Here is a 14,472-nt window from a genome sequence, read left to right as displayed (position 1 = left end):
CACAGTGTAATTTTCTGAGATAATGACTGTTTGGTTTTCATTGGCTTTAAGCCATAATCATCAACATTAACAGAAATAAACACTTAAAATAGATCCCTCTGTGTGTAATGACTTTATATAATATATACGTTTACCTTTTTGTATTGAATTACTGAAATAAATTAACTTTTTGATGATAGTTCATCCAAGAGGCAAAAGAACAAGGATGGTAGAGTTCTATCACAAGCAGGTAACGAGGGCAAGCTCAGGTTTATTCTTCTTTAGTCAACAGCCAGATCTTTGTGACAGTGTTGGTCCACCATAGAAGTAATAAAAAGTGTTTAAAGTCTTAAGGTGGTGTCACACACAGCGACGGCGACAACGACGTTGCTGCTATCTCACCATTTTCTGTGACGTAGCAGCGACGTCCCGTCGCTGTGTGTGACATCCAGCAACGACCTGGCCCCTGCTGTGAGGTCGCCGGTCGTTGCTGAATGTCCTGCTTCATTTTTTCGACGTTGCTCTCCCGCTGTGAAGCACACATCACTGTGTGTGACAGCGAGAGAGCGACGAACTGAAGCGAGCAGGGAGCCGGCTTCTGGCAGCCTGCGGTAAGCTGTAACCAAGATAAAGATTGGGTAACCAAGAAAAGTGCTTCGCTGGTTATCCGATATTTACCTTAGTTACTAGCGTCCGCCGTTCTCAGGCTGCCAGTGCCGGCTCCCTGCACGCGTAGCCAAAGTACACATCGGGTAGATAAGCAAAGGTTTGCTTATTAACCCGATGTGTGCTCTGGCTAGGAGTGCAGGGAGCCAGCGCTAAGCGGTGTGCGCTGGTAATCAAGGTAAATATTGGGTAATTAGCGAACGGCTTTGCTTGGTTACCCGATATTTACCTTAGTTACCAAGCGCAGCATCGCTTCCACGCGTCGCTGCTGGCTGGGGGCTGGTCACTGGTCGCTGGTGAGATCTGCCTGTTGACAGCTCACCAGCGACTATGTAACGAAGCAGCAGCGATCCTGATAAGGCCAGGTCGTCGTCGTGATCTCTGCTGCGTCGCTACGTGTGACCCTAGCTTTAGTTTCCACAAACCAAATATATGCTCCTCTCTGAAAGAAAGATCCTTACAAATAGCGTCATTCCTATCCTTACAGTAGACTTGTGGTTTCAAATGACGTCTGAAGGAGAAATTCTTCTTAGTAGCTTAACAGAGATTGATATGTAATTCAACGGCAGCTTTTTATCAATAACCTCAATGTCTTTCATTATTGGCAGCGCTGCCATGTGACCCCATAAAGACAAATAATGAGGCTCCCATAGACTTGCTCTCAAATCTCCCATACTTTTTCTTCTGGTAATCATTTATGGTCATTTTGGATTTTTTTTTCATTTTGGATTTTTTTTTTATATTTTGTATTTAGGGCCATGTTTGCATGTTTTTATCTGAAAAGCGGGCACCTGTTAAAGGGAACCAACCAGCAGGATTTTCATATATAACGTAAAGCCAGTGCTATACTGGTGCTAGGATGCTGAATGTAAGCATAGCTTTTGTTCTGAGATTGGATGTTTTATTTCAGATATACTAAAGTTCCAGCAATGCACTGCTATTTGATTGACAGGTGCAATAAAGGAGGGAATATCTATTCCCACTCCTATCTTTCTGACTGTACTGGACAGGGGGAGGAAGGCAAGGCAGACAGACAGGGCCAGGAATAGATAGCAAGACCCAGCCCACTTATTCCCTTCCTGTTGCACCTGTCAATCAAATAGTCATGCATTGCTGGAACTTTACTTGCACATATTTCTGAAAAAGACATCCAATCTCAGAACAAAAGCTATGCTTACATTCAGTATCCTAGCACCAGTATAGCACTGGCTTTACTTTACATATGAAAATCCTGATGGTTGGTTCTCTTTAATTTAGTAATTGTGTTCAATGCAGAGGATAGAGAAAAGTATTAACGTTGTATGGCTTAAGGTAACAAAAATATATTCATCTTCATTCTAGGTGATGCTATTGTGTCATTGCTTGGTTAAAATGGCTGTTTGTTCCTAAATGGTCTCTTTACTTTCGGGTAACTTAATGAGGTTTCCCAACTGACAAAGTTGATTTTAATCAATAGATCTTGAAATAATATTGAGTTCCAAAATTGTGTGAGTTTAAAAAAAATAATAATAATAAAAAAATGATGTTCCTGTGCTGAGATAATCTTATAGATGTATCCCTGCTATGTTCTGTGTAATGAAGGGGTGCACAACATTTTTTGGTCAAAGGGCCACATTGCCATACTGAACCAATCCTAAGAGCATCACAAAATTCACCAGTAGCAAGTTTTGAGTATTTGAGGAGAATTTGGAGAGTTTCTGCAACATAAACAAACAGTGTGAACACACACTAACTTGAACTAAGTTTTTGGAGCAGAATCTCACTAAATCCTCCTCATAATCCCAAATCTCAAAATTTTCCCCCCACACTGCCCCTCTCCATCATATTCCCCCACATTGCTCCTCTCCATAATATCTCCTTACAATGCCCCTTTCCATAACCCCTTCACGACCGCGGGCCGTAAAATTACGTCCTATTTTAACGTGACTTAACGACCAGGGACGTAATTTTACGGCCTAAACTTCATTTGATTGCCGTGGCCATAGCAACGGCTTTCAAATGATGTCCCCTGCTGTTTCTTACAGCAGGGGACCTTTGCTTGACCCCGGGGGGGTGGCATCGCCACCCCCTATCGACGATCGATGTGATTGGCTGTTCAAATCTGAACCGCCAACCACATCGATCGCACTAATTTCGGCAAAAATAATGCCCGAATTAGTGCGATCCTGTGAGATCCAGCTATGAGATGCCGCAGCTGCAGCAGCATATCATAGGTGGACCTCAAACATGTCGCCCCCAGCCCCTGCAGCACTGATTGGAGCGATCGTGCTATGACGCGCAATCGCTCCAATCAGTGTGCAGTGGGGCGGTCTGATCTGCCGGTGGCCGCCCTCCCCAGGCCTGTGCTGGCCTGCGAGCCCTCCCCCAACATGGCTGCAGCGTGGAGTGGCTGGTACTTTTGGTACCACGCCACCGCTGCTGCTGCCGCCGCCGCCTCTGATGTCTCCGCCGCTGCAGCTCTAATGGTAAGTATTCCGCTCCCTGCGCGCTCCCGTGAAGGCCCCTGCGCGCTTCCGTGAAGGCCCCTGCGCGCTCCCGTGAAGGCCCCTGCCCGTGCCCCCCCCGATCTGCCCCCCTACGCCCCGATCTGCCCCCCTACGCCCCGATCTGCCCCCCCGGCATCCCGATCTGCTACCACCGCTGCTGCTGCAAAGTGAGTACTGTGCTCACTTTGCAGCCCGTGCGCGCTCCCGTGGTGCCCCTGCGCGCTGCCGTGATAGCCCCTGCCGTTTTTTTTTTCCGTATCCCCTGTCCATTTTTACACCTCATCCGTCCGTGCGTCTCGCCAAGCGCTGATCAGGGATGCAGATAACGGATCGGCATCCCTGCTCAATTTTTGGCGTGACTTTTTTTTCCGTATTCACGACGCTTTTTGTATCGCATCCGTCCGTGCGTCCCGCCGAGCGCTGATCAGGGATGCAGATAACGGATCGGCATCCCTGCTCAATTTTTGGCGTGACTTTTTTTTCCGTATCCCCGACGCTTTTTGTATCGCATCCGTCCGTGCGTCCCACCAAGCGCTGATCAGGGATGCAGATAACGGATCGGCATCCATGGTCAATTTTTGGCGTGACTTTTTTTTCCGTATCCCCGACGCTTTTTGTATCGCATCCGTCCGTGCGTCCCGCCAAGCGCTGATCAGGGATGCAGATAACGGATCGGCATCCCTGCTCAATTTTTGGCGTGACTTTTTTTTCCGTATCCCCGACGCTTTTTGTATCGCATCCGTCCGTGCGTCCCGCCAAGCGCTGATCAGGGATGCAGATAACGGATCGGCATCCATGGTCAATTTTTGGCGTGACTTTTTTTTCCGTATTCACGACGCTTTTTGTATCGCATCCGTCCGTGCGTCCCGCCGAGCGCTGATCAGGGATGCAGATAACGGATCGGCATCCCTGCTCAATTTTTGGCGTGACTTTTTTTTCCGTATCCCCGACGCTTTTTGTATCGCATCCGTCCGTGCGTCCCGCCAAGCGCTGATCAGGGATGCACATAACGTATCTGCATCCATGGTCAATTTTTGGCGTGACTTTTTTTTTTACGTATCCCCGACGCTTTTTTTTATCGCATCCGACCGTGCGTCCTGCAGCGGCCGATCAGTGCACTGCGTCTGTGCGTTTGAAAAGTCAAATGGCGCTCCTTCTCTTCTGAGCCCCGCCATGCGCTCAAACAATTACTTTCCACCACATATGAGGTATCTGCGTACTCAGGAGAAAATGCACAATACATTTTATGGTGCATTTTTTCCTGTTACCCTTGTGAAAAAAAAAGCTACCTAGTTGAAGCAACCGTTTTGTGGTAAAAAAAAAAAAATTCTTTTCACGGCTCAACGCTATAAACTTCTGTGAAGCCCCCAGGTGTTCAAAGTGCTCACCAAACATCTAGAAAAAATATTTGAGGGCTCTAGTTTCCAAAATGGTGTCACTTGTGGGGGAGCTCCACTGTTTAGGCACCATAGGGGGTCTCCAAACGTGACATGGCGTCCGCTAATGATTCCAACCAATTTTGCTGTCAAATGGCGCTCCTTCTCTTCTTAGCCCCGCCATGCGCCCAAACAATTACTTTTCACCACATATGAGGTATCTGCGTACTCAGGAGAAAATGCACAATACATTTTATGGTGCATTTTTTCCTGATAGCCTTGTGAAAAAAAAAGCTACCTAGTTGAAGCAACCGTTTTGTGGTAAAAAAAAATTTTTTTCTTTTCACGGCTCAACGCTATAAACTTCTGTGAAGCCCCCAGGTGTTCAAAGTGCTCACCAAACATCTAGAAAAATTATTTGAGGGCTCTAGTTTCCAAAATGGTGTCACTTGTGGGGGAGCTCCACTGTTTAGGCACCATAGGGGGTCTCCAAACGTGACATGGTGTCCGCTAATGATTCCAACCAATTTTGCTGTCAAATGGCGCTCCTTCTCTTCTGAGCCCCGCCATGCGCCCAAACAATTACTTTCCACCACATATGAGGTATCTGCGTACTCAGGAGAAAATGCACAATACATTTTATGGTGCATTTTTTCCTGTTACCCTTGTGAAAAAAAAAGCTACCTAGTTGAAGCAACCGTTTTGTGGTAAAAAAATTTTTTCTTTTCACGGCTCAACGCTATAAACTTTTGTGAAGCCCCCAGGGGTTCAAAGTGCTCACCAAACATCTAGAAAAATTATTTGAGGGCTCTAGTTTCCAAAATGGGGTCACTTGTGGGGGAGCTCCATTGTTTAGGCACCTCAGGGGGTCTTCAAACCCGACATGGCGTCCGCTAACAGGTGCAGCTAATTTTGCACTCAAAAATTCAAATGGCGCTCCTTGCCTTCCGAGCACTGCTGTGTGTCCAAACATTTGATTTCCACCACATATGAGGTATCTGCGTACTCAGGAGAAAATGCACAATACATTTTATGGTGCATTTTTTCCTGTTACCCTTGTGAAAAAAAAGCTACCTAGTTGAAGCAACCGTTTTGTGGTAAAAAAATTTTTTTTTCTTTTCACGGCTCAACGCTATAAACTTTTGTGAAGCCCCCAGGGGTTCAAAGTGCTCACCAAACATCTAGAAAAATTATTTGAGGCCTCTAGTTTCCAAAATGGGGTCACTTATGGGGGAGCTCCATTGTTTAGGCACCTCAGGGGGTCTTCAAACCCGACATGGCGTCCGCTAATGAGTGCAGCTAATTTTGCGTTCAAAAATTCAAATGGCGCTCCTTCCCTTCCGAGCTCTGCTGTGCGCCCAAACAATTGATTTTTACCACATATGGGGTATCAGCGTACTCAGGAGAACATGCACAATAAATTGTATTGTGTACTTTCTCTTTTCTCCCTTGTAAAAATGAAAATTTTATGGCTAAAGTAACATTTTTGTGTTAAAAAGTAAAATTTTCATTTTTTCCTTCCACATTGCTTTGGTTCCTGTGAAGCACCTAAAGGGTTAATAATCTTATTGGATGTGGTTTTGAGCAGTGTGAGGGGTGCAGTTTTTAAAATGGGGTCACTTTTGGGTATTTTCTGTCACCTCGGCCTCTCAAAGTCACTTCAAATGTGATGTGGTCCCTAAAAAAATTATTTTGTAAATTTTGTTGGAAAAATGAGAATTTGCTGATGACCTTTGACCCCTTCTAACTTCCTAACGGAAAAAAAAATTGTTTCGAAAATTGCGCTGATGTAAAGTAGACAAGTGGGAAATGTTATTTAGTAACTATTTTGTGTGACATATCTCTCAGATTTATGGGCATAAATTTTCAAAGTTTGAAATTTGCGAAATTTTCAAAATTTTCGCCAAATTTCCTAAATTTTCACAAATAAATGCAAAAAATATCGGCCTAAATTTACCACTGACATGAAGTACAATATGTCACGAAAAAACAATGTCAGAATCGCCAGGATCCGTTGAAGCGTTCCAGAGTTATAACCTGTCAAAGTGACACTGGTCAGAATTGCAAAAAATGGCCCGGTCATTAGGGTGTTTTAGTGGCCGGGGGTGAAGGGGATAATATATTTCCCACACTATCCCGCTCCATAATATCCCCCTACATATTGCCCCTCTCTGTAATATCTCAGACACAATGCCCTTCTCCACATTGGCCCTCTCCATAATATCTATCCAAACTACCCATCTCCATAATATCTTCCCCACACTACTCTTCCCCATAATTTTCCCTCACACATTGCCCTTCTCCATAATATCTCCCCCACAAACTGCCGTCTCCATAATATCCCACACACACATATTGCCCCTCTCTATAATATCTCACACACTTACCCTCTCCAAAACTCCATAATATCTCTCCTACACACTGCCCCTCTCCATAATATGTCCCCCACACAGTGTCTTTCTCCATAATATCCTTCCACACAGCCCCTTTCTATAATATCCTCCACCCAACCCCTCTTTATAATGTTGCCTCACATTGCCTTTCTTAAGAATATCCCCCTCACTGCTGCAATCCATAATACCCCCCTCATACTGACCCTCTCCTAAATATGCCCTCAGACTGCTTCTTTCCCAAATATTCCCCTACACAGCCTTTCTGCATAAAGTTCCCCTATTCCTTGCTATACTAAGTGCCCTTTCAAAATTCTCCCTAATTGCTTTATAATGTTCCCTATTGTTCATAAATGTCCATACAGCTCCATAATATCCCGCAAAGATCTACAATATCCCCCACAGCTCCATAATATCCCCCACTGCTCCATAGTATTCCCACTGCTCCATAATGTCCCCCACTGCTCCATACTGACTCCCAGTGCTCCACAATATCCCCCACTGCACCATTAAGTCCCCTACTGCTCCATAATATACACCATAGCTCCATAATGCCCCCCTCAGCTCCATAATGTTGCCAATAGCTCCATAATGTCCCATTTAGCTCCATAATGTTCCTTACAGCTCCATAAAATCCCCTATATCTCTATAATTCCACCCATAGTTTTGTAGTATCCCCCACAGATTTATAATACTCCCCACTGCTCCATTATATCTCCTGCAAAGTGACAACAATCCTAACACATTTAATTTTTGGCTCCTCCTGGGGTGCTTACCACTTCCTGCCACATCCTCTGTGACCCGGCGCCAGCAGCAGTGTGACCAGGTTAGTAGCGTGCTGACCTCATCATGTTCCCTTACGTCGGGGTGGGGGCTGACGGGTGCTCCCCTGCTCTGCACTCCTCTGCCCCAAACCTGGCACCAGAATGTTCACATGTATTCGCATCTATCTGCAAGATGCAAATACATTTGAATATAAGAGGAAGAGAGTTAGCATCACCAAGTCTCACGGGCCTTATATTGTGCAAGCCTGGTGTAATGGATGTGTCTGACCATAAAGGAACACGGTGTGAAGATACCACATCTCCTGGGCAGTGAGGGAAGTAAAATATACAAACATTACAGCTCATGATCGCAAATAATTCTTTCTTTGAGGTAATACATTTTTTAAAACAGGTAGGGAATTGTTTTACCTCACAAAAAGAATCAGTGATCCTGTGTTGTAATGTCTGTAATTCTTTTGTGTGGTCTGATCAGACCTTGTCCCTGTACGGTCAGACACAACCATTACACAGCACTGGCACACAAATAAGATTATCTCAGCACAGGAACATTTTTTTTAAAACACATCCAATTGTGGAACTGATTATTATTCCAAGATCTATTATCCAATAGATAGTAGACAATTATTATTCCAAGATCTAAAATTAACTTTAAAAATTAACTAAAGGAAAACCCCTTTAATCTAATCTTATAGATAAAGTGCCATTTACACATCTGCAAGTCACTTTAATTAAAAAGTATGTTTACCCCTGAAAAACCACTCCAATGTGTTGGCCATTAGGAATCTACCTTCTATATATTGTTACTTCCTGCCTATTAACTGTTGTCAAGTATGATCTATTTCTAACAGCAGTATAGAGTTGGATTGCAGAAATGGTGTCTCTTGTCACTGTTCTCCTGCTCTCTGACCTGTTAAACTGCATACAAGCAAAACACAATGGCAGGTTTTTCATTTTGGGCTGGCAAGTCCTTGGACAATACCAGGTACAATGGATGAAGAAAGAAAAAGATGTTTCAACACCTATAATGCTGGAAAAATTTAAAGAGTAACCAGTCACTGAAAAAGAGTGGCTAGCAAGTTATAGAGCATAATCATTGTAACACTTTCTATAATATTAGACTGCTTTATGCACATAAAGCAGAGTTAAAAGTGTTTTTTGGTGGCTGAAGGCTGTAAGACCATGCTTTTCCACAGGCTTTGTGTGAAATAATGCTTTAGATTCCACCCAACGACCTAAAATAATTATTGAAATCCTCCATTTTTTTCAACTTTCACCTAACACATATTGACATGCAAAAGGGTAACAATATTTGAACGTTTGACTTTCAGGCTACATATCTCTCCATCCACTACAGGTTTGAGCATAAGACTACCTTCATTTTATAGACAATCATCTTGGCTATTTCATACATAAATTTGACTTGTAACTATTTAGCATATGATTAGTTATGCACATTCTTGTCATGTCACTGTACTGTTACTGTTTTGCTCTCTCCACCCATGGAGGGATGGGGCAGGAGTGAGATGGTAAACTGATAAGGACAGACAAGGGTATACCAAAACTCTGACACACTGCACACACTGGAATAGACAAAGGGAGACTCAGGAGAAAAACAAGAACAGGAGAGTAGCAACAAAAAGACAACAAGGGTTTACTTCACAAGCACACACAGTAACAGGTAACACACCAGATAGTCTGGATCACCACACCTCCCCAGACCAAGTAAGATAAACTACAGCTGGCATAATAGGGAGGATCTAGTCAGCATATATAGTAGGGGAGCAGATGTGATTGGCTCCTCCACAGCAGGTGATCAAAGGAGACTAACAAGCAGACTAGCAAAGAGTAACTTCTGATAGCCTGCCTCTGAATTAGCACTCAGCAGGTTGACGCTCGAGGCTGCCTGTGTAGATCACAGACACCAGAGTAGTTATCAGACAGAGTGTCAGAATCTATAGTCTGAACGGAACCTGACACCGCCATGACAGTCGGACAAGTTTGTGAAAATATCTTGTGGATTTACAAAATACTAAAAATAAAAAAATAAAAATGAAAATTTAGATTTTTAGGAGCAAAACAATAACAATGCAATAACATTACATTAATCTGCATAATTAATCATATGCTTAATAGCTGCAAGTCAAATTTATGTAAGAGATATCCAAGACGATGTCTATAAAATGAAGGATGTCTCAAGTTCGAAGCTGTGGTGGATGGTGAGAAATGGAACCTAAAAGTCAAACGTTGAAAGCATTGTTACCCTTTTGCTTGTCAGGGTATATAGACAAATTTAGATTAATTATGCCAAGAATAAATTCTGGTTGTTTTTACTCTTAAGTCCATGAGAAATGTATATATTTTTTTCTGAAATATTGAGTAATACTTTAAAACAACCTGTTAACTGGGCAAATACAGTTGATGAATGTCTAAGAAAAGGTCTTAAGTCAAAGCAGAGCTCTTCATCACAATTTAAGTATTTTCAAGGACGATGCTAGGTACTTCCCTACTAATATGAAGAAGAGCTCAGAAAAGATTAATCACAATACCCATGAACAATTTCGGGGTTAAGGGTAAATAACCATCCATTAATTTTAATAGTTATTTAGTCCTCGTTGAGCAGGGAGCATTTACTACCATGTTCCACATTCTTAGGCACAATCCTGTAAAACTCCACATTTACCTTTTCTCATCAGTTATCGGCTTTTACAGACACAGCTGTGTGACTTTTATGAGGAGCCGGGAGTGTTAAAAATGATTTACAGTCCAAATGTTTGTCTGCGAATCGCTTTGGTAGATTATCAATGTGTTGTAATCTTTCATGATGGTGGATGTGAGGGTATGGGTCATTTCAGCTGAAGCAATTAAGAAAAAAAGAAGAAGGAAAAAATAGAGAAAAATTGTGAGATGCAACCGGTTCTTTAGACAGTTCTGGAGCTAGAGCGCAATTAAAGTCAACATTCTGAAATTAGGCAATACCATCTAACGAGCTGGGATATACATGTCACTCTACACAAAATAGCGGTCTATATATCGTATTCTGGAATGTTTTGTATATTTTTACTATTGTAGGCAAAGAAAACAAGTATTGTGACATTGGCTGTAAAACCAGGGCTCTGTGGCAAGGACATTTTGATTTACATTGTGATATCCTGCCGTGCATCTGTCAAGGTGAGATGCTACCGTCAGCAGAGCTAGAATAGCATGTAATGTAGAAGATGAAGAAGTGTTGACATCTAGTTCTTCCTCGCCTAGGGAGCCATGTTGATGGAGGCTCTGTGGAAAGTCTTAACTTTGAAGCCATATACTTGATTCTCAATACAGTATGGTTTATTTCTGAGTTTATACAATAGTGATAGGGAGCAATTATTAAAGGGGTTGTCCCAAAACATGTTTATATCTATTCTGTAATGCCGGCGTCAGCGATCGTACTCGCCCCCGTCGTTTGTGCGTCATGGGCAATTAGTTGCCAGTGTCACACAAAGTCGTTAACCTCCTGTCACACGCACTTACCTCCCGGACGACCTCGCTGTGGGCGGCGAACATCCACTTCCTGAAGGGGGAGGGACGTTCAGCGTCACAGCGACGTCACACAGCGGCCGGCCAATAGAAGCGGAGGGGCGGAGATGAGCGGGACGTAAACATCCCGCCCACCTCCTTCCTTCCGCATAGCCGACGGGACGCAGGTAAGCTGAGTTCATCGTTCCCGGGGTGTCACACGGAGCGATGTGTGCTGCCCCGGGTATGATGAACAACTGGCGCAGAGAAGAAGAAACGACTTTTTGAAAATGAGCGACGTGTCAACGAGCAATGATAAGGTGAGTATATTTGCTCATTCACCGTCGCTCGTAGCTGTCACACGCTACGATATATCAAACGATGCCGGATATGCGTCACTAACGACGTGACCCCGCCGACATATCGCCCGATATATCGTACCGTGTGACGCCGGCATTAGATTTGGATAAAATATAACAAGTTTATAATTGGAATAATTTTTCTTTTAAAAATGAAAGCATCCAGAAATTACTACCATGTTTCCCCCGAAAACAAGACCTACCCCGAAAATAAGGCCTAGCAGGAGTTTTCAGCAAGGCTTAAATATGAGATCTACCCCGGAAATAAGCCCTAGTTGTGGTTCCATAATGAAGTGTCCATGCAGATAAAGTTAAAGAATACTGCAGGACACTTCAGTATAAACAACGGACACCCACAAAAGAAAGAAAACAGAGGAGAGAAGACCCCGCAATCATATTCACCAGACGCCGACCGGGAGCTGTGAACCACATGAAGCACCGGTGGCAAAACGTACACCCAGACATATCAGATCACACACACACACAGACACACGAGATCGCACACACATAATCACACATCAGATCGTAGACACACATTCACCACATTTAGCGATATTGATTGCTTCTGGGCAGCATAAGGACCTGCACTGTTGTACAGTAGAGCACCAGGACCTGCGGGTGGAATGCATGGAGGACTCAGCGGTCGAATCCATCATAGAGACAAGAAAACAGAAAGTCCCCTGCTGGCTGGAAGCAAGTGGTATCACCGGATGTGGTAAGTACACACGCGCGCGATTGTATGTGCGATCTTATGAGTGAGTGTGTGTATAAGTGTCTGTGTGTATGAGTGTCTATATGATCTCATATATGAGTGTCGGCCAGAAGGAGGGGAGGATGGCGTGCAGCATACCTGCTTTGAGTGCACACCGTAAATCGCAGGAGGCCTTCAGAACCACGCAGACATCCGGAGTCTGGTAAGTATCCTTGGAAGTGGGATCTGCATTTTTTTTGGAGGTAAACCTTCCCCAACCATGTTTCCCTGAGAATAATGCGGGCTTCACACGGTACGATCTATCGTGCAATTGCACGAGCGATCGTACCCGCCCCCGTCGTTTGTGCATCACGGGTAATTTGTTGCCCGTGTCGCACAAAGTCGGCAACCCCCGTCACACGTACTTACCTGCTGAGTGACCTCGCTGTGGGCAGCGAACATCCACTTCCTGAAGGGGGAGGGACATTCGGCGTCACACAGCGGTTAGCCAATAGAAGCGGAGGGGCGGAGATGAACAGGACGTAAACATCCCGCCCACCTCCTTCCTTCCGCATTGCCGGCGGGAGCCGCGGGACGCAGGTAAGCTGTGTTCATTGTTCCGGGGGGGTCAGGCGATGTGTGCTGCCCCGGGTACGATGAACAACCGGCACCATTAAAAATAAACAATTTTTTAAAAATAAGCGACGAATACACAACTCACGATTTGTGAGCGATTCTGCGTCACTCGGAGGTGTCACACGAGACGACGTCGCAAGCGATGCCGGATGTGCGTCACGACAACCGTGACCCCGACGATGCATCGCGCATTAGCTCATCTCGTGTGACGCATGCATAAGCTCCACCCTGAAAATAAGCCCTAGCACTTTTTTCTGGTCAAAAAAAATATAGGACAGTGTCTTATTTTCAGGGAAACATGATATATTAAAGCACCATTCCATCAGAGGGGGTGGGTGTCCTAACCCAATATGTAGTAGGTGTAATAATAATAATAATAATAATAGCAAATACCTCCAATTAGAAATGTAGTATAGTTCTCCTGATATAGCAATGTCTCTTACCTCATATGCAGGGCATTGCAGTTTTGATATCCATGGTTTAGTCCACTCATATAGTGACAGCTTATTAGCTAGTTGCTTGTAGTCATAACCATAGATACATAATCTGCAATGCCCTGCACATGAGGTAAGAGACATGGCTATATCAGGAGAACTGTACTACATTTCTAATTGGACCATATAAAGAGAAGGTATGCACACCAGTGACAGTGCATGGGGAATAAATGTAAAGCAGAAACTGCTGTATGAATACTGACATGAAAAATACAATAGCTATATGTAAGAATGAAAATATGCCAATGGAATCTGCATTACTGCCATGAACTTTAAGAATAAGGAGAAATGTAGCTATTGAATTGATCCATGCAACAGAGCCCCAACACCTCGTCACGGTATACACGGTATATGTATATTTCTAATTGGAGGTATTTGCTAATATTATTGTTATTATTATTATTACTACACCTACTACATATTGGGATAGGGACTTGTAGATGCACATACCCCTTTAAGGTCTATACCCCTACTCATATACTCACCCTCCAGTGTCTTCACCTTTTCTGCAACACTCCAGTCTTGTAGTGCCACCTTGTAACTGCAACTTCTGACTTGCAAACGTTAGGTCACAAGCTCTCAATGCAAGTCTATGAGATCAAGAACAAGGCTCTCATAGACTTGTATTGAATTGTGACTTCCTGTGCTCTCCATGACACATTGGAGCAGCTGGCAGGTCACAAACTGCAAAAGAATGGCCGTAGAAATGGTGAAAACAGATGAAACAAATCCACTGATAGATTGTCCACCAGGGTCTGTAGAGAAAGAAATGAGATGGGGACCTAGGATTGAACCCTGAGGAACCCAAACAGGACGAAGAATAGGAACCAGAAAACAAGTCAGTCATAGAGTAGTCAGAGAGGTAGAGCATGACATGCCTAAAGCCTAAGAAAGCTATCGGAAAGATAGTGGATTAGACTGGGATTAGACCATGTGTTCCAGGAGGGGAAATTAAACATAGGACTGTTAGAGATGATTTTTAAAGTTATCACTGAAAAAGGATAGAAATATATATCAGAAGAAAGAACTAATATTTTAGTAAGGGGATTCATAACAGGAGATGGACCGGAGGAGGTGTGAACGAATAGGGTCACTGGTGCAGGTAATAGAGTGAG

This window comes from Anomaloglossus baeobatrachus, chromosome 3 (assembly GCF_048569485.1).
Source record: "Anomaloglossus baeobatrachus isolate aAnoBae1 chromosome 3, aAnoBae1.hap1, whole genome shotgun sequence".
Taxonomy (NCBI): Eukaryota; Metazoa; Chordata; class Amphibia; order Anura; family Aromobatidae; genus Anomaloglossus; species Anomaloglossus baeobatrachus.
The sequence above is the reverse complement of the archived record's forward strand: the minus strand, read 5'-3'. Positions refer to the sequence as shown.